The sequence below is a fragment of the Dendrobates tinctorius genome, unplaced genomic scaffold, assembly GCF_039654945.1.
Source record: "Dendrobates tinctorius isolate UK_male_01 unplaced genomic scaffold, ASM3965494v1 ptg000116l, whole genome shotgun sequence".
NCBI classification, from domain to species: Eukaryota; Metazoa; Chordata; class Amphibia; order Anura; family Dendrobatidae; genus Dendrobates; species Dendrobates tinctorius.
In genome coordinates, this window is record NW_027361784.1 from 7,651,747 (window position 1) to 7,673,651 (window position 21,905).

General features: G+C 48.4%; 1 protein-coding gene across 1 annotated transcript in view; it reads right to left on the reverse strand.

The window, feature by feature from the left end:
* Window positions 1–21,905, reverse strand: part of ANGPT1 (angiopoietin 1) — a 445,617-nt gene that overhangs the window by 16,409 nt on the left and 407,303 nt on the right. The gene's annotated exons all lie outside the window — the stretch shown is intronic.

Consider the following 21,905-nt stretch of genomic DNA (forward strand, 5'->3'; position numbering starts at 1 on the left):
ACAGGCATGGGATAAAAGGCGCCCTTACTCGGCAAACCATCCCCGAGCACAGTCTCTGAATGCTGGCATTGCCAAACTTCTGGCAGTTGAAATGCTGTCATTCAGGCTGGTGGACACTGACACCTTCCGGGACTTAATGGCATTGGCAGTCCCCCAATACAACGTGCCCAGCCGCTTTTATTTCAGCAGGCGAGCCGTCCCTGCCCTGCAGAAACATGTTGAGGGCAAAATAAAACATGCGCTACTAAACGCCGTTAGTAGCAAGGTCCACCTGACCACCGATGCGTGGACCAGTAACCATGGACAGGGACGATACCTTTCCCTCACTGCCCACTGGGTCAATGTTGTGGAGCCGGGTACGGATCTGGAGAGTGGCGCTGTACGTGTTCTTCCAACGCCACGGATTGCAGGACTCCAGTCTGTACACATAGACTCCTCCTCCTACTCAAGTTCCTCAGAAACAGCAGAGCAGGAGCCTGTTACGACCGATATGAGCACAGCCGTGGCCAAACGTCAACAGGCTGTACTCAAATTAATTTCTTTGGGGAATCGAAGCCACACAGCGCAGGAGCTCTGGAATGCTATCAAGCTGGAGAGCGATGTGTGGTTTGGGCCAGCGAATCTCCAGCCGGGCTTGGTAGTGTGTGACAATGGCCGAAATCTGGTGGCAGCTCTTGGCCTAGGCAACCTCACACACATCCCATGTCTGGCACATGTTCTTAACTTGGTCGTGCAGAGCTTTCTGAGGGACTATCCGGATCTTGATGCACTGTTGCACAAGGTCCGCATAGAGTGCGCTCACTTGCGACGTTCCAGCACGGCAAGATCGCGCCTCGCTGCTCTGCAGCGACGATTTGGCCTTCCAGAACATCGCATCATATGTGACCTACCCACCCGGTGGAATTCAACGTTACATATGTTGGAGCGGTTGTGTGAGCAGCAGGCAGCAGTCATGGAGTACCAGCTGCATCAGGCGCAAACAAGTCGCACTGTGCGCCGTTCACACTTCAGCACCATTGAGTGGGCCTCTATGAAGGACATCTGCCTCGTTTTGCGTGCCTTCGATGAATCCACGCGGATGGCGAGTGCAGATGATGCACTAGTCAGCATGACTGTCCCCCTTATCTGCCTGCTTCAACAAACACTGCAAGCACTAAGGGATGAGGTTTCAGAAGAGGTGGAGGATGAGGAGTCCCAAATGCCATCTGCTTCTGGACAGTCTGCGCTACGTGTTTCCTCACAAAGGCCTAGGCAGGGGACACTTTGTGAGGAGGATGAGGAGGAGTCGATGGAGGAGGAAGACATCTCTCCAGAGGAGGGAGGTACACAAACCTCTACTCAGTATGTACAGCGAGGGTGGGGTGATGCAGAGCAGGTCGAGGTCACGCCTCAAACAGGGGACAGCGGTTCTTTGGCAGTTGGGAGTCTGCAGCACATGGTTGATTTCATGCTGCAGTGCCTGAGAAACGACCGCCGCATCGCCCACATTCTCGTCTCGGCTGATTATTGGGTGTACACCCTCCTAGATCCTCGCTACCGGGACAGCGTACAAAGGCTCATACCAACGTTGAACCGGGAGCGTAAAATGCGGGAGTACGAAGAGTCACTGGTGCAGTCCATAATGTTTTCCATTCCACCCGACAGCATTGTTGCAAGTGCTTTACAAAGCAGCTCTGTGCGTCGAGGCAGTGGAGGAAACTCTGCACAAAGAGGGAGCAGAGGCAGTGCCGCAGCACAAGGCAAGACCACTATGGCCCAAATGTGGCAAAGTTTTGTGTGTCCACCACAATTGTCTACACCATCAGCGACGCCTCGAGTCAGCAGGAGGCAACGCTTCCGTCAGATGGTGTCAGACTACATGTCTTGCCCTGTCGCTGTACTCCCAGATGGCTCTTCCCCCTTCAAGTTTTGGGTCTCTAAGCTGGATACATGGCCAGAGCTTAGCCAGTATGCATTGGAGGTGCTGGCTTGCCCTGCTGCCAGTGTATTATCGGAACGTGTCTTTAGTGCCGCAGGTGGTGTACTAACAGACCGTCGCACGCGACTATCTTCCGATAATGTTGACCGGCTGACTTTTCTGAAAATGAACAAGGCCTGGATCTCCAAAGACTTTGCCATTCCTCTTACAGACTAAATTAGTGGTTGGCAACTGTATCCAGGTCTGCTGGTGTGTTCATTTTTCTACCACCTGAACTATAATCCCTGTGCTTCAACACAGCCAGTTGTCGCTCAGATGTGTCGTCTGCACAGAGAAACACACTAGCTCCTGTGTTACTGGGGTTCAGTAATGCCAGCTGATCCCCTGCTGTGTGGACGGCAGAGTCACCAGCTCCATCAACATTCAAACCACTACTGATTTTTAACCGTGCCCAACTTAGGTCTCTGGCTCCACTGTCTCTACTATTTCCCCTGACCTCCAACCCCGCCATCTACATCTCTGAAGTGGCGTCAGCACAATCTACACTTGTTCCTGTGTTCCTGTGGCTCAGTCCCATCAGTTTATCCCCTGATGTGTGTCCGGCAAGGTCTCCTGCTCTGTCCACATTCCCATAACCAGTAGTGGGAATGAGGACAGAGCTGGCGAACTTGCCGGACAAACATCAGGGGATCAACTGATGGGACTGAGCACCAGTAACACAGGAACAAGTGTAGATTGTGCTGACGCCACTTCAGAGATGTAGCTGGCGGGGTTGGAGGCCAGGGTAAATAGTAGAGACAGTGGAGCCAGAGGCCTAAGTGGAGCATGGTTAGAATCAGTAGTAGTCCACAACCTCCATAAAAACCGCTGCCCATTGGCCTCTGCATGCGGCATGCGTAATCCTGGGCACCAACAGCGTCAGTTGGTGTTCAGAAGTGTCGTCTCCACAGAGCCAAACACATTCGTTCAAGTGTTAGTGGGGTTCAGCACTGCCAGCTGTTCCCCTGCTGTGGAGATGGCAAGTCTCCTGCTGCCTTCACCTGCCCAAATCCAGTAGGCCCCAGCCTGCTCCTCGCCTAATCCTGGGCTCCAACAGCGTCAGTTGGTGTTCAGAAGTGTCGTCTCCACAGAGCCAAACACATTCGTTCAAGTGTTAGTGGGGTTCAGCACTGCCAGCTGTTCCCCTGCTGTGGAGATGGCAAGTCTCCTGCTGCATTCACCTGCCAAAATCCAGTAGGCCCCAGCCTGCTCCTCGCCTAATCCTGGGCTCCAACAGCGTCAGTTGGTGTTCAGAAGTGTCGTCTCCACAGAGCCAAACACATTCGTTCAAGTGTTAGTGGGGTTCAGCACTGCCAGCTGTTCCCCTGCTGTGGAGATGGCAAGTCTCCTGCTGCCTTCACCTGCCAAAATCCAGTAGGCCCCAGCCTGCTCCTCGCCTAATCCTGGGCTCCAACAGCGTCAGTTGGTGTTCAGAAGTGTCGTCTCCACAGAGCCAAACACGTTCGTTCAAGTGTTAGTGGGGTTCAGCACTGCCAGCTGTTCCCCTGCTGTGGAGATGGCAAGTCTCCTGCTGCATTCACCTGCCAAAATCCAGTAGGCCCCAGCCTGCTCCTCGCCTAATCCTGGGCTCCAACAGCGTCAGTTGGTGTTCAGAAGTGTCGTCTCCACAGAACCAAACACATTCGTTCAAGTGTTAGTGGGGTTCAGCACTGCCAGCTGTTCCCCTGCTGTGGAGATGGCAAGTCTCCTGCTGCCTTCACCTGCCAAAATCCAGTAGGCCCCAGCCTGCTCCTCGCCTAATCCTGGGCTCCAACAGCGTCAGTTGGTGTTCAGAAGTGTCGTCTCCACAGAACCAAACACATTCGTTCAAGTGTTAGTGGGGTTCAGCACTGCCAGCTGTTCCCCTGCTGTGGAGATGGCAAGTCTCCTGCTGCCTTCACCTGCCAAAATCCAGTAGGCCCCAGCCTGCTCCTCGCCTAATCCTGGGCTCCAACAGCGTCAGTTGGTGTTCAGAAGTGTCGTCTCCACAGAACCAAACACATTCGTTCAAGTGTTAGTGGGGTTCAGCACTGCCAGCTGTTCCCCTGCTGTGGAGATGGCAAGTCTCCTGCTGCCTTCACCTGCCAAAATCCAGTAGGCCCCAGCCTGCTCCTCGCCTAATCCTGGGCTCCAACAGCGTCAGTTGGTGTTCAGAAGTGTCGTCTCCACAGAGCCAAACACATTCGTTCAAGTGTTAGTGGGGTTCAGCACTGCCAGCTGTTCCCCTGCTGTGGAGATGGCAAGTCTCCTGCTGCCTTCACCTGCCAAAATCCAGTAGGCCCCAGCCTGCTCCTCGCCTAATCCTGGGCTCCAACAGCGTCAGTTGGTGTTCAGAAGTGTCGTCTCCACAGAGCCAAACACATTCGTTCAAGTGTTAGTGGGGTTCAGCACTGCCAGCTGTTCCCCTGCTGTGGAGATGGCAAGTCTCCTGCTGCCTTCACCTGCCAAAATCCAGTAGGCCCCAGCCTGCTCCTCGCCTAATCCTGGGCTCCAACAGCGTCAGTTGGTGTTCAGAAGTGTCGTCTCCACAGAGCCAAACACATTCGTTCAAGTGTTAGTGGGGTTCAGCACTGCCAGCTGTTCCCCTGCTGTGGAGATGGCAGTCTCTCCTGCTGTCTCCGCATTACAAAGACAGTAGGCCTCTGCCTACACCCTCCTATTTCCTGGGCTTCAACACAGCCAGTTGTAGTTCGGAAGTGCCGTCCACACGGAAAGAGATACTTGCTCCCGTGTCTCAGTGGGGTTCAGTAACGTCAGCTGATCCCCTGCTGTGTGGATGGCAGTCTCTCCTGCTGTAAACTCATTCAAAATACAGTAGGCCTCTGCCTACACCCTCCTATTTCCTGGGCTTCAACACAGCCAGTTGTAGTTCGGAAGTGCCGTCCACACGGAAAGAGATACTTGCTCCCGTGTCTCAGTGGGGTTCAGTAACGTCAGCTGATCCCCTGCTGTGTGGATGGCAGTCTCTCCTGCTGTCACCTCATTCAAAATTCAGTAGGCCTCTGCCTACACCCTCCTATTTCCTGGGCTTCAACACAGCCAGTTGTAGTTCGGAAGTGCCGTCCACACGGAAAGAGATACTTGCTCCCGTGTCTCAGTGGGGTTCAGTAACGTCAGCTGATCCCCTGCTGTGTGGATGGCAGTCTCTCCTGCTGTAAACTCATTCAAAATACAGTAGGCCTCTGCCTACACCCTCCTATTTCCTGGGCTTCAACACAGCCAGTTGTAGTTCGGAAGTGCCGTCCACACGGAAAGAGACACTTGCTCCCGTGTCTCAGTGGGGTTCAGTAACGTCAGCTGATCCCCTGCTGTGTGGATGGCAGTCTCTCCTGCTGTAAACTCATTCAAAATACAGTAGGCCTCTGCCTACACCCTCCTATTTCCTGGGCTTCAACACAGCCAGTTGTAGTTCGGAAGTGCCGTCCACACGGAAAGAGATACTTGCTCCCGTGTCTCAGTGGGGTTCAGTAACGTCAGCTGATCCCCTGCTGTGTGGATGGCAGTCTCTCCTGCTGTCACCTCATTCAAAATTCAGTAGGCCTCTGCCTACACCCTCCTATTTCCTGGGCTTCAACACAGCCAGTTGTAGTTCGGAAGTGCCGTCCACACGGAAAGAGATACTTGCTCCCGTGTCTCAGTGGGGTTCAGTAACGTCAGCTGATCCCCTGCTGTGTGGATGGCAGTCTCTCCTGCTGTCACCTCATTCAAAATTCAGTAGGCCTCTGCCTACACCCTCCTATTTCCTGGGCTTCAACACAGCCAGTTGTAGTTCGGAAGTGCCGTCCACACGGAAAGAGATACTTGCTCCCGTGTCTCAGTGGGGTTCAGTAACGTCAGCTGATCCCCTGCTGTGTGGATGGCAGTCTCTCCTGCTGTAAACTCATTCAAAATACAGTAGGCCTCTGCCTACACCCTCCTATTTCCTGGGCTTCAACACAGCCAGTTGTAGTTCGGAAGTGCCGTCCACACGGAAAGAGACACTTGCTCCCGTGTCTCAGTGGGGTTCAGTAACGTCAGCTGATCCCCTGCTGTGTGGATGGCAGTCTCTCCTGCTGTAAACTCATTCAAAATACAGTAGGCCTCTGCCTACACCCTCCTATTTCCTGGGCTTCAACACAGCCAGTTGTAGTTCGGAAGTGCCGTCCACACGGAAAGAGATACTTGCTCCCGTGTCTCAGTGGGGTTCAGTAACGTCAGCTGATCCCCTGCTGTGTGGATGGCAGTCTCTCCTGCTGTCACCTCATTCAAAATTCAGTAGGCCTCTGCCTACACCCTCCTATTTCCTGGGCTTCAACACAGCCAGTTGTAGTTCGGAAGTGCCGTCCACACGGAAAGAGATACTTGCTCCCGTGTCTCAGTGGGGTTCAGTAACGTCAGCTGATCCCCTGCTGTGTGGATGGCAGTCTCTCCTGCTGTAAACTCATTCAAAATACAGTAGGCCTCTGCCTACACCCTCCTATTTCCTGGGCTTCAACACAGCCAGTTGTAGTTCGGAAGTGCCGTCCACACGGAAAGAGACACTTGCTCCCGTGTCTCAGTGGGGTTCAGTAACGTCAGCTGATCCCCTGCTGTGTGGATGGCAGTCTCTCCTGCTGTCACCTCATTCAAAATTCAGTAGGCCTCTGCCTACACCCTCCTATTTCCTGGGCTTCAACACAGCCAGTTGTAGTTCGGAAGTGCCGTCCACACGGAAAGAGATACTTGCTCCCGTGTCTCAGTGGGGTTCAGTAACGTCAGCTGATCCCCTGCTGTGTGGATGGCAGTCTCTCCTGCTGTAAACTCATTCAAAATACAGTAGGCCTCTGCCTACACCCTCCTATTTCCTGGGCTTCAACACAGCCAGTTGTAGTTCGGAAGTGCCGTCCACACGGAAAGAGACACTTGCTCCCGTGTCTCAGTGGGGTTCAGTAACGTCAGCTGATCCCCTGCTGTGTGGATGGCAGTCTCTCCTGCTGTAAACTCATTCAAAATACAGTAGGCCTCTGCCTACACCCTCCTATTTCCTGGGCTTCAACACAGCCAGTTGTAGTTCGGAAGTGACGTCCACACGGAAAGAGATACTTGCTCCCGTGTCTCAGTGGGGTTCAGTAACGTCAGCTGATCCCCTGCTGTGTGGATGGCAGTCTCTCCTGCTGTAAACTCATTCAAAATACAGTAGGCCTCTGCCTACACCCTCCTATTTCCTGGGCTTCAACACAGCCAGTTGTAGTTCGGAAGTGCCGTCCACACGGAAAGAGACACTTGCTCCCGTGTCTCAGTGGGGTTCAGTAACGTCAGCTGATCCCCTGCTGTGTGGATGGCAGTCTCTCCTGCTGTAAACTCATTCAAAATACAGTAGGCCTCTGCCTACACCCTCCTATTTCCTGGGCTTCAACACAGCCAGTTGTAGTTCGGAAGTGCCGTCCACACGGAAAGAGATACTTGCTCCCGTGTCTCAGTGGGGTTCAGTAACGTCAGCTGATCCCCTGCTGTGTGGATGGCAGTCTCTCCTGCTGTCACCTCATTCAAAATTCAGTAGGCCTCTGCCTACACCCTCCTATTTCCTGGGCTTCAACACAGCCAGTTGTAGTTCGGAAGTGCCGTCCACACGGAAAGAGATACTTGCTCCCGTGTCTCAGTGGGGTTCAGTAACGTCAGCTGATCCCCTGCTGTGTGGATGGCAGTCTCTCCTGCTGTAAACTCATTCAAAATACAGTAGGCCTCTGCCTACACCCTCCTATTTCCTGGGCTTCAACACAGCCAGTTGTAGTTCGGAAGTGCCGTCCACACGGAAAGAGACACTTGCTCCCGTGTCTCAGTGGGGTTCAGTAACGTCAGCTGATCCCCTGCTGTGTGGATGGCAGTCTCTCCTGCTGTCACCTCATTCAAAATTCAGTAGGCCTCTGCCTACACCCTCCTATTTCCTGGGCTTCAACACAGCCAGTTGTAGTTCGGAAGTGCCGTCCACACGGAAAGAGATACTTGCTCCCGTGTCTCAGTGGGGTTCAGTAACGTCAGCTGATCCCCTGCTGTGTGGATGGCAGTCTCTCCTGCTGTAAACTCATTCAAAATACAGTAGGCCTCTGCCTACACCCTCCTATTTCCTGGGCTTCAACACAGCCAGTTGTAGTTCGGAAGTGCCGTCCACACGGAAAGAGATACTTGCTCCCGTGTCTCAGTGGGGTTCAGTAACGTCAGCTGATCCCCTGCTTTGTGGATGGCAGTCTCTCCTGCTGTAAACTCATTCAAAATACAGTAGGCCTCTGCCTACACCCTCCTATTTCCTGGGCTTCAACACAGCCAGTTGTAGTTCGGAAGTGCCGTCCACACGGAAAGAGATACTTGCTCCCGTGTCTCAGTGGGGTTCAGTAATGTCAGCTGATCCCCTGCTGTGTGGATGGCAAAGTCTCCTGCTGCCTACACAGTCGTACCACTACTGATTTTTAACCGTGCTCCAATTAGGCCTGTGGCTCCACTGTCTCTCGTATTTCCCCTGTCCTCCAACCCTGCCAGTTACAGCTCCGAAGTGGCGTCTGCACAATCCACACTTGTTCCTGTGTTACAGGTGTTCAGTCCGATCAGTTAATCCCCTGATGTGTGTCCGGCAATGTCGCCTGCTCTGTCCACATTCCCATTATCGGAATGTTGACAGAGCAGGCGACATTGCCGGACACACATCAGGGGATTAACTGACCGGACTGAACACCTGTAACACAGGAACAAGTGTGGATTGTGCAGACGCCACTTCGGAGCTGTAACTGGCGGGGTTGGAGGACAGGGGAAATACGAAAATCAGTGAATCCACAGGCCTAAGTGGAGCTTGGTTCAAATTAGTAGTCTACAACCGATCTTAAAATTTCTTCAATGCAGCCTAAGCCTGCTCCGTGCTTGTCCCTGGGCTTCAACACAGCCAGTTGTTGCTCGGAAGTGCCGTCTTCACAGAGTAAAACACTAGCTCCTGTGTTTGTGGGGTTCAGTAACGTCAGCTGTTCCCCTGCTGTTTTGATGGCAATCTGTCCTGCTGCCTCCCAATTGACAGCACATCAGGCCTCAGCCTGCTAAGTGCTTGTCCTGGGCTCCAACATCGCCAGTTGCTGCTCATAACTGACTTTGGCACGGGTACTCCCTCCTGCCCAGCTTGGTTCCAGCCCTGCCTGCTGTTTCCGGGAAGTGTCAATGTCAGTTTGCCACCCCAAGTTGCCATGTCGTGTTGCGGTTGGGTTAGCCGAGGCTAGGGTGCCAGCAGTTTAGGTGCTTCCTATGTGGACTGCGGGTTCTGGTAAGAAAGGTTTGTTCCATAGTGCCAGTAGGACAAGCACCCCCTGTAGGACTGTGTGATTCGGTAACTGCGGCCAGCTTGCGGCATGCCAACTTTGCTTTTCAGGGGTAACTTCTGATACCCCTCCGGGTTCCAGCACCGTCAGCTGGTTCTCATCAGAGCCTTTGGCCTAGGTGCCTCCATCTCGGTATCCGAGTTCCAGCAACGTCTGCTGGTCCTTGGTAGTGCTTTGTAGCACAGGTACCTCCTGCTTAGTAACCGGGTTCCAGCACCGTCAGCTGGTCCTCGGTTGTGCCATTGGCTCTTATTCCTTCTGCTGCCCCTCCGGGTGCCAGCACTGTCAGCTGGTCCTCGCTATTTCCATTTGCTCTTGCAGCTTATGCTACCCCTCCGGGTTCCAGCACCGTCAGCTGGTTCTCGTCAGAGCCTTTGGCCTAGGTGCCTCCATCTCGGTATCCGAGTTCCGGCAACGTCTGCTGGTCCTTGGTAGTGCTTTGTAGCACAGGTACCTCCTGCTTAGTAACCGGGTTCCAGCACCGTCAGCTGGTCCTCGGTTGTGCCATTGGCTCTTATTCCTTCTGCTGCCCCTCCGGGTGCCAGCACTGTCAGCTGGTCCTCGCTATTTCCATTTGCTCTTGCAGCTTATGCTACCCCTCCGGGTTCCAGCACCGTCAGCTGGTTCTCGTCAGAGCGTTTGGCCTAGGTGCCTCCATCTCGGTATCCGAGTTCCGGCAACGTCTGCTGGTCCTTGGTAGTGCTTTGTAGCACAGGTACCTCCTGCTTAGTAACCGGGTTCCAGCACCGTCAGCTGGTCCTCGGTAGTGCCATTGGCTCTTGTTCCTTCTGCTGCCCCTCCGGGTGCCAGTACCGTCAGCTGGTTCAAGAGGACAAAGAACAGGAAGACAACCACCAAGATGCAGAACAACAAGAGAGAGAAGACAAAGAAGCATAAAAAAAACAAAGCAGAAGAACATTAAGCATAAGACTAATACTCTGAGCAAATGATATTATCTTATTTATAAGCAGAAGAAGACTAAGCAGTGTATGGGGGTGAGTCCGTTCCTCCTCGTGGTGCCCCTGGAAAAGGCCTGCTTCTGCAGGCCAAACTGAACGCGGACAAATCCTGTTGTAAATCTTTTGTGACAGGCAGAACGGAAGGTGTAAACTTCTAACTTTTCTAGATAACAACTACAGGAATGCCTGACACAAACAAGAATATGATGAAGAAGAATAGGAAGAAGATGAAGAAGCTGAATATGTAGAATAATAATTGTTGAATAAGAAGAATATGAAGAATGTAAGAAAAGGAAGAAGAAGAAGAAGAAGAAGAAGAAGAAGAAGAAGAAGAAGAAGAAGAATGTAAAAAAAGGAAGTAGAAGAAGAAGAAGAAGAATGTAAAAAAAGGAATAAGAAGAAGAATGTAAAAAAAGGAAGTAGAAGAAGAAGAAGAAGAATGTAAAAAAAGGAAGTAGAAGAAGAAGAAGAAGAATGTAAAAAAAGGAAGTAGAAGAAGAAGACATACATGTCTGGCAAAATATAAATGAGGCTAACATAGTCAATATCTTTGTAACTCCTAACATCTTTAAAAAAAAAAGTTTAATTCCTGCTATTCCATTTGATTGGGCTAAACCTCTATGGCTTTAATGTCTCCTCCACCTCCCACAATACATTCTACATTATTCTTAGTTGTTTTTCTTCATGTAGAATTAACCTACAAGGAAAGAAAGGTTTTTTTTTAATTCCGATATTTTGGCCCCATTGACTTGCATTGGTTCCCGGTATCGGAATCGGCGATACCGATACTTTTTTTTAAGATCGGCCGATCCATTCCGATCCGATATTTTCAAGTATCGGCTGGTATCGCTCAACTCTAACCGCGAGACATCGCGATCCCGCGAGAACGGACGTCATCGCGGGCATTTTCGCAAAGGACTACTGGGAACGGCTGCACGGGACGTCGGAGTGTAAGAATAACACCATTTTTTATTTTTTTTTGCATTTTATCTTTTACTACTGAGGCCGCATAGGCGGCCTCAGTAGTAAAAAGTTGGTCACACTTGTCAAACACTATGTTTGACGAGTGTGACCAACCTGTCAATCAGTTCTCCAAGCGATGCTACAGATCGCTTGGAAAACGCTAGCATTTTGCAAGCTAATTACGCTTGCAAAATGCTAGTTTTTCCGCGGGAAAATCGCAGGAATTTAAAATGCGATTTTCCCGCGGAATGGAATTCAGGAATTCTCGCGGTAATTTCCGCGAGAGTTCCGGTACGTGTGCACTTAGCCTTACTGTTTCTCTTATTCATGTCAGGATCCTGTCAGCGCCGGCGTGCAGCCTCCGCTGAGCAGGGACTCACCGCACTGTAGGGGGCCCAGGGTCAGGTACAGCCGGAAAGTGCAGATACACAGGACCTGTGGACGCTGAAGTTTAGCAAGCAGTCACAGGACCTACGGTCATGTGACTGCAAGGGGGAGGGGCTTAGTGTCCTGCTTTCAGAGATGGCAGGACACTATACAGAAATACTCAGAGTCAGGCAAAACAGAGGTCATACACAGAGATATCAGTAAAGTACCAGGGATGAGACAGAATGGATAGTCAGGGCCAAGCAGAAGTCAAAACCAAACAGACATAGAAGGTACCAAGCAGAATCCAAAGCAATATCAAGAGAACAGACAGAGTCGTACACAGAGAATCAAGCAACCAGAACACAGCACAAACACACTCAGGAGTCCCCACACATTGCCAAGGGCGAAAGTATAACTGACGGGGATGGGAGCTTCCTGAGGCTATAAGAAGCTTTCCCAGAACCAATGAGAGGCCACCATAATAGATCCCAGGTGTGCAGGTAAGAGTCTGCACTGAGATCAAAACATTAACCCCAGAAGTGACGGTCACCCAGCATTGGTATCATGACAATTCATTCTCGTCTCAACTATTGTAACTCTCTTCTAATCGGTCTCCCTCTTACCAAACTCTCCCCTCTCCAATCTGTCTTGAATGCTGCAGCCAGGCTCATATTCCTCACCAATCATTACACCGATGCCTCTACCTTGTGCCAGTCATTACACTGGCTACCCATCCACTCCAGAATTCAGTATAAACTTATTACCCTCACCCACAAAGCCCTCCATGGCTCAGCACCACCCTACATCTTCTCCCTTGTTTCAGTATACCACCCTACCCATGCCCTCCATTCTGCTGATGACCTGAGGTTAGCATCCTCAATAATCAGAACCTCCCACTCCCGTCTACAAGACTTTACACGTGCTGCGCCAATTCTTTGTAATGCACTTCCCAAGTCAATACGATTAGTCCCCAATCCCCACAATTTTAAGCGTGCCCTGAAAACGCATTTATTCAGACTGGCCTATCGCCTCAACACATTAACCTAATCTATCCCAGTGTGACACAGCCAAAAGTTTTACCATAACCAGGTTCCCCGCATCATACTCCCACATGCTTTATGCATCCATTAGCACTCTGTGTCTGTACTGTTACACACTTAACATTAATGCTGGTCCATACAATCAGGGCAACTGTTACCACCCACCTTTTGTGTCTACATCTTTCCTCATAGACTGTAAGCTTGCGAGCAGGGCCCTCATTCCTCTTGGTATTTATTATAATCTACTGTATGTGATTATTGTTATGCTGTAATGTCTATTGTCTGTACAAATCCCCTGTGAAATGTAAAGTGCTGCGGAATATGTTGGCGGTATGGAAATAAAATTTATTATTATTATTATTATCATTATGTCATCACTTAACAGTAAAGGGGTATTTCAGCTATAACAAGTTATCATCTATCCACAGGATAAATAACTACTCGAGTGGTGGTGGGCCAGAAAATAGATGGCTTGTAGATATCTCTGTCCCATAGAGATTGAACAGAACAAAATCACACGTGTGTCTGCAGCTCTATTCAAATAGAAGACACATTCTTCCGCTCTGGCAATCATTGGTGGTGTAAGCAAACCTAATAGTTATCATCTATACTAGGGGTGGGCAATTAATTTTCCTGAGGGGCCACATGAGAGACCATGACTGTTGTGGGGGGCTGAACCAATAGCTTGAAATTAATTCCACTCAATATGAATTTATTAATATTAATTGTATCACTTATTGAGCTGAATTAAGTATGCTGACACCCCCCTATATATGTTTGAACCCAGCCCCTTCTGTATATAGTATGAACCCCCCCACAGCTCCTTATATACAGTCTCCCCATATACAGCATGAGCCTCTCACAGCCTTCCCATATACAGCATGAGCCCCACACAGCCTCCCTATATACAGCATGAGCCCAACACAGCCTCCCTATATACAGCATGAGCCTCGCACAGCCTCCCCATATACAGCATGAGCCCCACACAGCCTCTCCATATACTGCATGAGCCCCACACAGCCTTCCCATATACAGCATGAGCCTCGCACAGCCTCCCTATACACAGCATGAGCCCCACACAGCCTCCCCATGTACAGCATGAGCCCCACACAGCCTCCCCATGTACAGCATGTGGGTCACCCTCCCAGGGCCGTGGGGTACTCGGTACCGGGCCCGATGAGCTTCAATGGGAGATGTCACAACAGCAGGGACCCGGCCCGTGGCCCTGGGCGCCCATTGTAAAAGGGGGGGAATGTTCAGTGTGCTTAAGATGAGTAGAGTTTAAGAATGAATGAGTCGTGACGCCACCTGTGGTGTTCGGCAATGAAGATGTTAAGCCGACGCTGCAGACAGATCCTCTGGGACAGATGGTGTGGTGCAGCAATGATGTTATAGCCCTCCACAGGCAGGGCTGTAGTCCCAGGGCAGAGTAGGTGAAGTGACACTTAGATGATGTAGCGTCGGGCGCAGGGGATGTAGCAGTGCTGGGCAGGTTGACGCAGGAATAAGTGGAGGACCCTTGTTGTGGCACCAGAGCCCGCATCCGTGCCGTGTCCTCCGGGTCAGGAGCTCAGCCAACTTCCAGGCAAGATGAAGTACTCATTTCCAACACTCCGCCAACATATGTGCCTTTTCTGAACGTCTCCCTCTTAGCGCCTTTAGCAAAGTACTCACAGTACTGAGTTTCACTGGAGTTCCTCCTGTCAGATGTTTCTATGAACTCTACTTGTACGGCAGACAGCTGTAGCCTGCTTCGGGGACTCCTTACTACCTAGTCCCGGCTCTCTCACGTTGCTGTTGTGCCCCCAAGTCTGGTGTGGGAATAAAGTGGTGACAACTTCTATTCCTCCAGTGTCTGCTGCAGGACCATTAGTATCCATACAACCTCGGGGACCGGACCCCGGCCTTGCGCTTAGAACTTGGGAAGGGTTCTCTTCTAACCCTAATCCTTGGTTCTCTTCTCCTCACGTTCCGTACTAATCTTTCCTTCTTATGGAGAGTCATGCTTTCTATTAATGTTCCTTTCCTGTGCCAGCGGACGCAGGTCACTGAGGTCGGCTGCAGCACTTCCTTCATCCATCCCACTCAGGGGATCTCCTTTCACAGACTGACCTCATCAGACTCCTGTGACAAACTGACTAATTCCTACACTCTTCCCGCTCTTTTGAGTGCAAAACTAAACTCCACCCGCCTCCCAGCACGCTTCGTGTTCCAAGCAGGGAGCCACCAAAGGGTGCTTTGCTACACTCCTATGTTGTGTGGGATGCAGGTGTTGGAGTGTGGTCAGGTGTCTCCACCTTACCTGAATGTTTGGGTACCACACCTCAGGAGGAGGTGCAGTATCTCTGTGGCGACTGAACCCTCAGGGGCGCCACACATGAGCCCCACACAACCTCCCTATATACAGCATGAGCTCCACAGTCTCTCCACATACTGAATGAGGCCCCACACAGCCTCCCCATATACTGTATGAGCCCCACACAGCCTTTCCATATACCGCATGAGGCCCCCATAGACTCACCATTTGCAGCATGTCACCCCCAGAGCCTCCCCATGTGCAGCATGATACCCCCATAGTCTTCCCATGTGCTGCATGTCACCCCCATAGAATCCCCATGTTCTGCACGACAGTCCCATAGAATCCCCATGTTCTGTCTGTCACCCAATGTACTGCATGTCACCCCCATTGAATCCCCATGTGCTGTCTGTTGCCCCCATAGAATCCCCATGTGCTGTCTGTCACCCCCATAGAATCCCCATGTTCTGACTGTTACCCCCATTGTATCCCCATGTGCTGTCTGTTGCCCCCATAGAATCCCCATGTGCTCTCTGTCACCCCCAAAGAATCCCCATGTGCTGTATGTCACCCCCATAGAATCCCCATGTTCTGTCTGACACCCCCATAGAATCCCCATGTGCTTTCTGTCACCCCCATAGAATCCCCATGTACTGTGCCACCCCCAGAGAATCTCCATGTGCTGTCTGTCACCACCATAGAATCCCCATGTTCATACACATAAAAAAAAAAAAGACCACCCCATTCTCATCTCGGTCCCGCTCCCTGGCGCTCTGCTCCTCTCTTTGCCTCCGGTGCGCTGACTCTCCAGCGTTACACAGCAGACGCGATGAAATGATGTCATCGCGTCAGCTATTTCAAACGCTGATTGGTGGAGGAAGTGGCCGGAGGCCCCTCCTCCACCAATGCTGACTGCACCTAGGGAGAAAACAGAGAGAGCCAATGCGCGGGCACGGTGCGGCCCGGGGACCGCTGGTTTCCAGCTCCATGGTCTGATTGTCATTTTGTCCAGGTCTGATCTATACTGTTGATTGATGATAACTTATTAAACCTGGAATTGTCCTTTCAAGGGGTATTCCATTTCGAAGATCCTATCCCAATATATAGTATGTGTAATAATACTTGTAAATTCCACCAATTAGAAATGTAGTATAGTTTTTCTGATTCGCTATGTCACTTTCCTCATGTGCAGGCATTGCAGGACCTTCGGTATCCATGGTTACAACCACTAGCAACTCACTATATCAATGGTCATTACCATGGATACCTAAGGTCCTGCAATGCTTGCACAAGAGGAAAGAGACAGTTTATTGGAAGAACTATACTACATTTCAAATTGGAGGTATTTGCTACTATTATTATGACACCTACTTCATATAGGGATAGGATCTTGGAGATGGGAATATCCCTTTAATGAAGGCTTTAATAATAATAATAATTATTATTATTTGTACTTTTCTGTCAATTAAGTTTCATTAATTCATTCTGTGGGTCAGGACGATTGCAACAATACCAAATTTTAGTTTTATTTATGATTTGTTACTTTTGTACAATTAATACACTGAAAAAACAGAAATTTTGTCGCCATATTCAGAGAGCAATATGCTTTACATTTTTGTCAACAGAGCTGTGAAGGTTTATTCTTTTTATCGGGCTGCTTTAGGTGGTTTTGAAAAAAATCACCATCTTATCAGTAGAGTATTATTACTAGAGGGCTAGTAAGCTTGCAGTCATGTCGTCCCATATTCATAGGCAGAAAGTTTCCAATCAATAATGGAGGCGGGGTTATACAGAGCTCATGAATAGAATCATAGAATCGTAAAGTTGGAAGGGACCTGCTGGGCCATCTGGTCCAACCCACTGCTCAAAGCAGGATTCACTAAATCATCCCAGACAGATGTCTGTCCAAACAGAGGCTGGACAGATATCTGTCTGGGATGATTTAGGGAATCCTGCTTTGAGCAGTGGGTTGGACCAGATGGCCCAGCAGGTCCCTTCCAACTCTACGATTCTATGATTCTATTCATGAGTTCTATATGACCCCGCCTCCGTTACTGATTGGAAGCTTTTTGCCTATGCACAGTGTACATAGAAAGTTGCCAATTAGTGATGTAGGCAGGGTTATACAGAGCTCAGCATTCAGAGAACTGGTAGACAAAATAAAAATGTTATCAAAACTGCATCAAGCACTCATTTTCTGGAATTGGGATCTCTACACTTATATCATGCTCCTCTCAGATGGGGAACATGATATATGGTGACACATTCCCTTTAAATGCCTTTAACCATTCAGTATATTTGGTACGTTAATTTTTATTAACAGCAGGTAAAATGACAATACCAAAACAATGAAGGTTTTTCTTTGAAGTTTTATTACTAAGGTTGGGACAATATCAAATATGAATCGATATATATATATATATATATTTTTTTTAAACAATAAAAACTTTTTTTGCTTATTGTTTTTTGTGAAGCAGAATGAACAAAAACAGCAATTTTGTCATTGTATAGTTATATTTTATTATGGCGTTCACCATACGGGATAAATATTGAAATACTTTTGTATTATGGGTTGCTATAGATGAGGCAATACCAAATACGCATACATTTTTCGGGGGACGTAATGTTTTTTTTTAAACAGTATTTCATTTTGAAAATTAGGGATTCGGGGGATTATTTTTTTATTTTGATCAATCAGATAATATGCTGTATTGTTTAAGCAGCGCAGTGTATTACCCCAGCCTGCCAGTGTTGCGCCGACAGGCAGCCTATCATATCTTACCTATCGCAGGATCTAATAGGCATGGATATATGTCAGACATTAATGATACTGTGGATATGTTTGTGTGATGGGCTGACAGAGGGAGCGATCTCCTTCTGTCAAACGTCTCCGATGTCATGGTCACTTTGACATTATGTCTACTATACATGGCCTTTATTGTAGATATACCGCTATGCAAGTTGTCCAAGCTCGTGTGCTACCGAGTGCCTTCGGCGTACTCGAATTATGATAAAATCCCCGCGGCTGCATGACTTGCTGCGGTTCGACAGCTGCAACACATGTAGGAATTGCCTAACAAACTGGCAATCCCTGCATGTGTTGCGGCTGTCGAACAGACGCGAGACATGCAGCCATGGGGACTCGAAGGTATTATTCGAGCACGCCGAAGGCACTGGGTTAGCACCTGAGCATGGCGGATAACTCCTTATCGGAGCACGTTCACTCATCACTAATCATTATAAAATACACATTATATACTGTTACAATCTATTGATGTGCTCCAAAAATATCGATGTAATTTTACATGGAATTTCTGTCTTCCTTTTCCGTCCACTTTGGGTTTCGAGGAACATTTGTATTACTGGCAGTGTATATTTGCTCACACTCACGTCTTTCGTCGACCACATCAGTAGTATGTCAGAAGGAAGGACTAGCGAGGGATCAAGGGAATTAGCTATCGGAAACGCTTAAATAATGATTTTGGTGGAAACGAGTGAGTTCATGTTAGCGGCATATGACTGTAGGAAAATCCCTAAAAATGGCCAGATTTCTGCGATAATATTAAAGCCTATCTACTCTTCAAAGCAAACGCTGGGGAATGAATAACACAATAAGTAATAATGTAAATGTTTACTCGCTCCTTCCAAAGACATTTCTCAAAGTCCTTCTTCCAGATGAACGATAGAAACTGTTAATGGCACATGACAGCGGCCAATGAAAACATAGAATGAAGTCTACAGGAAACAAAAGGACTGTTGTCCGACTCCTCTGTAGAAGGCGAGCCCCACGTACAGAGCGCCTTCTATGCATGGACACAGATGAGTACTAGACAGTGATCATTTACCTGCCGCTCGATAGCAGCCTGGGAGCGATCACTACAGGACCAATATTGAGGTTCCCACTGCTCGGCACGAATGGACAGTGCGTGTCACTAAGTTACTGACTTTCTGGCTAAAGGGAAAAAAGTCTTTTGATTTAACATGATCGTCCATCTCCTTTGAATAATCTCTTTTCCTAATGATAATTTGATCATGGGGAATCCTTCTGCTGGGAATGTTACACCTCATTAGACTACATGCAATCTGAAGCACTCTGCTGGATTTTGTGGTTGGTTAGTAAAGAAGTTGAAACTGCTTTTTGTTAAGTCCAACAACTGCCCAATTCTCATTCTCTGTTATGTACCATGTATTCCTTTTCTAGTTGACAGTGTCTCGGCATTAAAATTCTTCCAGCACTATAGGTTCTGGAACTTCCTTTTCCATCAGTATTCAGCTTGCATTATCCTGCCTGCTTTGAACTGAAAACCTGCCTTTGGACAAAGAGACAAAAGACCTACCCCCAATTCTTTATAAGTCCTATGATACTATATGGACTGCCACCCTTCAATCTTGAGAACTATATATAGTGCCTTGCGAAAGTATTCGGCCCCCTGGAACTTTTCAACCTTTTCCCACATATCATGCTTCAAGCATAAAGTTACCAAATGTAAATTTTTGGTGAAGAATCAACAACAAGTGGGACACAATTGTGAAGTTGAACGAAATTTATTGGTTATTTTAAATTTTTGTGGAAATTCAAAAACTGAAAAGTGGGGCGTGCAATATTATTCGGCCCCTTTAACTTAATACTTTGTTGCTCCACCTTTTGCTGTGATAACAGCTCCAAGTCACTTGGGTTACGTCTCTATCAATTTTGTACATCGAGAGACTGAAATTCTTGCCCATTCTTCCTTGGCAAACAGCTTGAGCTCAGTGAGGTTTTATGGAGACTCCGACCCTTCCTAAGCCCTCAATCTACTAAAACTCTTGTACATGCCCTTATCATCTCCCGCCTTGACTACTGCAACACTCTCCTCTGTGGCCTCCCTGCTAACTCTCTTGCACCACTCCAGTCTGTCCTCAACTCTGCTGCCCGACTAATCCACCTCTCTCCTGGCTACTCCCCTGTCTCTCCCGTCTGCAAATCCCTCCACTGGCTCTCAATTCCCCAATGAATCCAGTTCAAACTACTTACACTGACCTACAAAGCCATACTCAACCTGTCCCCTCCCTATATCTCTGAACTAATCTCCAAATATCTTCCCTCATGTAATTTTTGATCCTCCCAAGACCTCCTACTCTCCTCCACACTTATTCATTCCTCACACAACTACCTCCCAAGACTTCTCCCGAATATCCCCCATCCTCTGGAATTTCATGCCTCAACATGTCCGATTATCCACCACTCTCGGATCCTTCAAACGGAACCTGAAAGCCCATCTTTTCAGGAAAGCTTACAGCCTGCAATAACCATTCTGCCGCCTCACCACCGCCTGAGCTGCTTCCTCATCACCACCAGAGCTGCTGCACCCCCGACCTTCTGTCTCTTCCACACTATCCCGTAGAATATAAGTCCAGAAGGACAGGGTCCTCTCCCCTCTGTACCAGTCTGTCATTGTAAATTTCTTTACTGTTAACGATATCTATAACTTTGTATGTAACCCCTTCTCATGTACAGCACCATGGAATTAATGGTGCTATATAAATAAATAATAATAATAATAATAATAATAATAATAATAATAGAGATCATTTGTGAACAGCAGTTTTCAGCTCTTTCCACAGATTCTCGATTGGATTCGGGTCTGGACTTTGACTTGGCCATTCTAACACCTGGATATGTTTATTTGTGAACTATACCATTGTAGATTTTGCTTTATGTTTGGGATCATTGTCTTGTTGGAAGACAAATCTCGGTCCCAGTCTCAGGTCTTTTGCAGACCCCAACAGGTTTTCTTCAAGAATGGTCCTGTATTTGGCTCCATCCATCTTGCCATCAATTTTAACCATCTTCCCTGTCCCTGTTGAATAAAAGCAGGCCCAAACCATGATCCTGCTACCACCATGTTTGACAGTGGAATGGTGTGTTCAGGGTGATGAGATGTGTCGCCTTTATGCCAAACAAATTGTTTGGCATTGTTGCCAAAAAGTATAGAATTATTATTCTTAAAAAAAGGATAATAGAGATCCAAGATGCAGGTCTAAGGCTCAGGAAAGGCTGTAGCTCTGGGTTTTGCTGCAGCACGCGTGTCAAAAGCACTCCACCCCGCAACAATGACGTAAACTACAGGAAGAAGCTTTTTGGAGATCCGGTGACTACAGCAGAATACACAGGGCATAAACAGCCATTACATAATTAAGTTGTTGCTATGCAATGACCCACAAGCATTCTGCCTGATATTTGAGCAATGAGGAACGTGCAAGGGACAGAAGTAAAATGTAACATCATGACTACGGATCAGAATATACATTGGAGGCTGTGTCCTCTGACAGTTTGCAGAGGCATCACATACTGTAGATAGTTATAGTCAGATCACATTTAGTTTAATTTCTAGTTGTAAATATTATTCTTAATAGGAACAGGATGACAGAGAGCTAAGATGAAAGTATAAAGCTCAAGGAAGGCTTATGCAGCAGCATGCATGTCACAAGAACTGCACTGGCCAGCACAGAGCTACAAGAAGAAGCCTATATGATATAAAGTGACCACAGCAGAATACAAAAAAGGCAAACACAGCTCTAGGATGTATTAAGAGAAGCATAGATTCTAGGTCATGTGAAGTAATTATCCCCCTCTGCTCCTCCTTGGTCAGGCCTCATTTTAAAAAAAGACATTGAAAAACTAGTGCAAGTTCAGAGAAGAGCTACCAGGATAGTGAGCGGACTGCAAAGTATGTCCTATGAAGAACGGTTAAGGGATCTGGGAATGTTTAGCTTGCAAAAAAGAAGGCTAAGAGGAGACTTAATAGCTGTCTACAAATATCTAAAGGAATATCACAGTGTAGAGGGATCATCATTATTCTCATTTAAACATGGAAACACAAGAAGCAATGGAAGGAAGCTGAAAGGGAGAAGATATTAGAAAAAAAACTTTGTTGACAATGAGGGTGATCAATGAGCGGAACAGGCTTCCACGAGAGGTGGTGGGTTCTCCTTCAATGTTAGAGGCTGGACAGACATCTGTCTGAA